Raw genomic sequence first — 6,171 nt, forward strand, 5'->3', positions numbered from 1 at the left:
GTCCTCAAGTAACCCAGTATACAATGTAATTTTCCTGCCACCGTGTTTCTCTCTCAGGTTCTAAAAGGAAGCTAGCCAGGGGTACAAGTCTGTGGTCCCAGTTGCTTGGGAGGCTGCTTCTGCCCATGAGTTCAAAGCCAGCCTGGGCACATAATGCAGTCCTTGTCTCTTAAAAGAGAAACAACTGATGTGTGATGTGGTAGTGCACACATGACGTTGCAGCACCTGGGAGGCTGAACCGAGTGTAGGTGTCCCAGGCCAACTTGGGCTACAGAGAGAGAGGCCTTCTCTCAACACACAAAATAATGAGGGTTGGCTATGCAGCTCAGGGGCTGGACTCAAGTTTCAGCATGTGTGAGGCCCAGGGTCTGATCCAAAACACCCTCAAAATGAAAACCAAACGAACAAACAAAACTAGCTGAAGTGCCACAAAGTAACAGCAAGGTGCGACATAAAGTTCTGTTGGTTAAAAACGGATGCCCTCAGTTTGGGGCCGGTAGGTCCGGTCCCCTCTCGAGATGGTCTCGCTCTGGCCGGCCTTTCCCGTTGGTCCCCGTGCCCGACCCGCCCGCACTATGGCTTCGGCTTTGCAGGAGCTGCAGAAAGACCTAGAAGAAGTAAAGGGATTACTGGAAAAGTCTACTAGGAAAAGAGTACGCGATGCTCTTACAACTGAAAAATCTAAGATTGAGACAGAAATAAAGAACAAGATACAACAGAAATCACAGAAAAAACAGGTTGACAATGAAGAGCCAGCTGCTGTTGTTGCTCCCATGACAACTGGACATACAGTGAAAAATCAGTAATGACGGATGGGATCAGTCAGAGACGTTTGTGAAAATCTGCATTACCTTAACTAGAGTTCACCAGGTTCCCAATGAGAATGTGCAGGTGCCATCACAGATAGGTCATTTGATCTTTTGGTAAAGAATCTAAATGGGGGGGGGGGGGGGGCTGGGGATATGGCCTAGTGGCAAGAGTCCTCGCCTCGCATACCAGGAGGTCCTAGGTTCAATTCCCCAGCACCACATATACAGAAAATGGCCAGAAGTGGCGCTGTGGCTCAAGTGGCAGAGTGCTAGCCTTGAGCAAAAAGAAGCCAGGGACAGTGCTCAGGCCCTGAGTCCAAAGCCCAGGACTGGCAATAATAATAATAAAGAAAAAAAAAAATCTAAATGGGAAGAATTACTCCATGATAGTAAACAATCTCTTGAAGCTCATCTCTGTAGAAGGCACTTCAAGAAAAGTCAAGACAGATACAATTCTTATGTAAAAAGAAAGCAGAAAACATACGATGGGATTACTTGACTCAAGTTGAAAAGGAGTGCAAAGAGAAGGAAAAGCCTTCTTAGGACACCGAAGCAGATCCTAGTGAGGGATTAATGAATGTCCTAAAGAAAATTTATGAAGATGGAGACGATGACATCAAGCACACCGTTAATAAAGCCTGGGTAGAATCAAGAGAGAAGCAAGCTGAAGGAGACCCAGAATTTTGAGACTTTTAAATCCTTTTGGAACTGCGATGAGAGAATACTGATGTTTCCAATAAAGGAATCTTGGCACATACGGATTGGGCAGATAATATTTACACAGTGTTAAAGGCAGTGAATTCTCCATTTCTTCCTGGATGATTTAAATAAAATAAGCTTATTAAACACAAACACACACACACACACACACACACACACACACACAACCTGTTGCCCTTAGCATCAAAAGCTGTTGATGGATAGGAGATTGATCCTGGTTTTAAACCAGACCACACGGACAAATCTGAGAGACTTTTATCTCCAATTAGCCAATAACAACATTTCCAGAAGTAGCGGTGCAGCTCAAGTGTTAGAGCCCCATCCTTGAGCAGAAAAAGCCAAGTGAGATTTTGAGGCCCCAATACTGGCAACAAAAGAAGAAAAGGGGGAAGAGAGAGGAAAAAACAAACCAATGAGTCTTCAGGTTATGGTGTCATATAGTACAATATCTGAAAAGCCACATCTTTTTTTTTTTTTTTTTTTTTTTTTTTGGCCAGTCCTGGGCCTTGGGCTCAGGGCCTGAGCACTGTCCCTGGCTTCTTCCCGCTCAAGACTATAGCACTCTGCCACCTGAGCCACAGCGCCACTTCTGGCCATTTTCCAATCCAACCCAGGGCTTCATGTATACGAGACAAGCAGTCTTGCCACTAGGCCATATTCCCAGCCCGCAAAAGCCAAATCTTAAAGGATCAAATCTTGGAGTGTTTATTAGAGCCTTAGCAGCCTGCAGGCAGCCAGTGGTTACAAAGGCCTGCAGCCCGCACATACACTTAACACTGTCAGGAAACAGGCCAGAGAGGGAAGCAAGAACAAAAACCATACCAACACACCAACCCAGCTCCAATGGAGAGCTGACTTGGGACGCCATGGTGACTGGAGACCAGCCAGGAGACGGGACATGCAGATGGAGACATGTGTTAGGGCGTAAAGGCGCCTGCGCTGGCCTGACCCTAAATAGAGTCACATCAGAGGACGGAAGCTTCCAGTCCCAGGCACTTGAAGGACAAGTACCTATAGGCTAGGCTAGGTGCCCACCCCTGTCTCTAGGGATTCAGGAACACACATCACCTGGGTGATGGGACTTCCCTTCCTTTAGGAATCCAGGCGCTCCCATCAAGACGAGATGCCAGATAGTGCAACTTGCCGAGTGGCCAGTGATGGCGCTGGCCGGGTCTGACCTCCACACTACGGTGGTACTCACAGGACCGCCTTGCGCCGGGAGAAAGATAGAGGAGGAATGACCTCAGCTACCCCCCGGTGGTGGGGCTCATTTGGACCTGGCCCTGCCGTGTCCACCTGCGCCTCTCAGGCCTGGGTCCCGTTTTCCAGGCTCCAGGCTGGGGACCCGGGCTGGCCCCCCTCTCTCTCCCCTTGGCCCCAGCGGCTGCCCGGCGCCCAGAACCCCATCAGAAGAGCGGAGGAGCCGGCGTGTGCACCACAGGCACAAGTACAGAGGAGGAGGAACTGAGGTTTGTAGAAGGAAAAGAAGTCCCTGCCATTGCCAACACCAAACCACACAAAGCGCCCTTGTTCCAGTTCCAGCGTCACAGCCCAGCCGCCTTACATAATAACGCCTGGGGGCGCCCCCCCCCCCCCGAGGATCCCCTCTCCTGGGCCTGGGGGCACGGGGGGAGGGGGGTGGCCGGGGGTGGGGTAGGAGCCGCTTCCCTGGGGTGCCAGGCTCTTCTCCCACCGCGCCGGGGCCCAGGGCTGCGCCCCAGGTTGGCAGAGCCCTCTGGGAAGAGGACCCCCAGTTGTGATCTTCCCTAAGTGCACCAGACGGCCCCCTTCTGGGGCCTCTAGCTGACACCCTTGAGGACCCCTGCCTGAGGGTAACAAGCTCCCCGAAGAGGCCTCGGGAGGAGCCCGGGGTAAGCGCTCAGTCTGCAGCTTTGCTCTGCCGGCCGCCCAGGCCACAGGCATGAACTTCCCAGAGTCCTGTTGACCTTGGGGTTCCTATTCCCATCCAAGCTAGGGGGCTCTGTGGTGGTACTTACATGGAACCAGGGTCTGCCCTCCTGCTCTCAATCTAATGAGCTGAGCAGACTTCAACACTGTCTCACCGGAATGCATACAAACTAAAAAGGAACACTGGGCTAACACAGCAAACTCTATCTATCTATCTATCTATCTATCTATCTATCTATCTATCTATCTGTAAAGTTTATTAAAGTAGGTAGCAGATAAAGGAGAACACCACGCAGGAGGGAAAAGTTTATTCCTCAACTGCTGGTCGGTGGCTGAGAGGATGCATGGCCGGAGAGAAGGGCTGAACCACTGAAGGGGCCCTGCCTTCTCTAGGGCAGGGGCGGAGGTGTGGCCAGGTGGATCGGTTGTGACCTCAAAGAAGGGAGAGGTGACTGTCTCCAGGTGTGCCAGTTACTTAGGGAACACAGGTACTGGGTGCAGACTTAAGCAGGTAGGGGATAGCTGCGTGGAGCCCTCCCAGGAAGTGGGCCTTACAGTATCTATCCATCCATCTATCTATCGCCAGTACTGGGGCTTGAACTCAGGGCCTTGCACTCTCGCTTGGCTTTTTCACTCAAGGCTGGAACGCTATCACTTGACGACACCTTCACTTCCAAAATTGCCATTTAACTATAAATCCCCCAAAGCCAGATCTGCCGAATCATTTCCACAACCTCTGTCTACTTACCCAAAGCACCTAGTCCCAAAAGACCTACTTTGTACATTTCTAGTTTTTCGCTCATTACTAAATTAAGAGCCCAAATAAGTTTGTGAACAGCTTTATTGAGATACGTGCATCATAAAATCCAAGGATTTTTTTAAAAAGTAAATCTGCAGTTAGACAACCATCATTACAATCACTTCAGAACATTTTTATCATGCTCCAAAGTTCCTCCTATTTGCGTAACTTAAAGTGTGTGTGTGTGTGTGTTTATGCTTGCCGATACTGGAGCTTTCCAACTCATGGTCTGGGTGTTGCCTGTTAGCCTTTTTACTCCAGGCTGGTACTCTACCACTTGAGCCATAGCCTCATTTTTGGCTTGTTGGTGGTTAATTGGAAGAGTCATACTAACTTTCTTGCCCAGGCTTGTTTTAAACTGGCATCCTTAGATCTCAGCCTCCTAAGGACTACAAGGTGTGAGCCACCCGTGCCTGACTTACATAACTTTTTTTTTTTTTTGCCAGTCCTGGGGCTTGAACTCAGGGCCTGAGCACTGCACCGGCTTCTTTAGCTCAAGGCTGGCACTCTGGCAACTTGAGCCACAGCACCACTTCCGGCTTTTTCTGTTTATGTGGTACTGAGGATTTGAACCCAGGACTTCAGGCAGGCCAAGCAAGCACTCTACCACTAAGCCACCTTCCCAGCCCATATAACCTTTTTAAAAGGAAAGAATTACCTTCTGATCTAGGACCAGAGCATTAGTGTCTTCCTTTGTTTAAAGTTTAAGTCATATTTCTTTGTTATCTTTGCCCAAAGGCAACATGTTGATTATGTCGGCTCTTGTTACATGTCTGTTAAATTCTTATCTTTGAAGAGGCATCTATGTATTTACTCTGTGGAAATCAAGTGAAAGGTGTAGGGGAACCCCCTTGTTGAGTCCCTAGGAACAGCAGGCTTAGACAAGGTAGTGAGCCTGGGGATGGGCAAACCTAAGCCAAATAACAGGAGCCAGAAGCAGCTTGACCTAGAGCTGCTTGGCCTTTGTAAAAGAAAGGAATGAGGATGACCACTCAGTTTGCATGGTTTAGTTTAGGGGAAGTTCCAGAAAGAGAAAGATGTAAGGTTAATTAAGAAGTTAAATAGGTAAATACCAGTCACACCTAGAATCAGAATTGAACAGAGTATTTTGCTTGCCTAATGGTCTTATTGCTTTGATTGCTTTGTTTACCAAAGTTCAAGGAATTGTAATTGCTGTCTGTAATCACTGAACGCCACTTCTGTGTGTCTGCCAGCTTGCTTTGCCTAACTTGCCTGGCCACCTGGCCTGCATGTGGTACCTGTGATTTTTGCCTATAAAAGCCCAGTCCTACCGGGCCTAGTGCAGTTCCTCACCATCCTGGTGGTGGTGAACAGACGCCATACACAGCTAAATAAAGACTCCTAGCCCGATTGACTGAGTGCTGGTAACTTTATTGTTGTGGGTTCGAGGTCCACCTGTGTCTGGTATACAACAAAGATTCTCTTAGAAGGTTCTCCCCAGGCTGGCATTGAGCCTTGATCCTCCAGGTCTCGGCCTCCTGAGTAGCTAGGATTATAGTTAGTGATTGCCTCACTTTTTTTGTTTTGTACCTTGACTGAGATACAATTTGTGCACAACTATGCAGTTGGGTGAGTTTTGACAAATATGTCCTGACGTGAAACCACTTCAAAGCATTTCCTATTTCCACAAGCAAGTGCCTTCCTGGCCAATCCTCCATCTTTCACCCACTGTGGGCAAGTACACATCTGTTTTCCATCATCATAGATTCCTTTTCCCTTCTCTAGGCTATAAATACAACCACGCATACTGGACATCATTTTACCTGACACCTTAAGGTTTATAATGTGTGGGTGGGTTCACACTACCATGTTTTGTTTTGTCCCTTAGCTTTTCCACCCAGGGCTATGCTTTGCCACTTGAGCTACACCTCCACTTCTGGTTTTTCACTGGTTAATTGGAGATAGAAATCGTTC

At 48.5% G+C, this 6,171-nt stretch overlaps 1 pseudogene; it reads left to right on the top strand.

Moving 5' to 3' along the window:
* Window positions 1-569: 569 nt before the first annotated feature.
* Window positions 570-1,622, top strand: LOC125345902 (annotated as a pseudogene).
* The last annotated feature ends 4,549 nt before the right edge of the window (window positions 1,623-6,171 follow it).

This window comes from Perognathus longimembris, chromosome 2 (genome assembly GCF_023159225.1).
Source record: "Perognathus longimembris pacificus isolate PPM17 chromosome 2, ASM2315922v1, whole genome shotgun sequence".
NCBI lineage: Eukaryota > Metazoa > Chordata > Mammalia > Rodentia > Heteromyidae > Perognathus > Perognathus longimembris.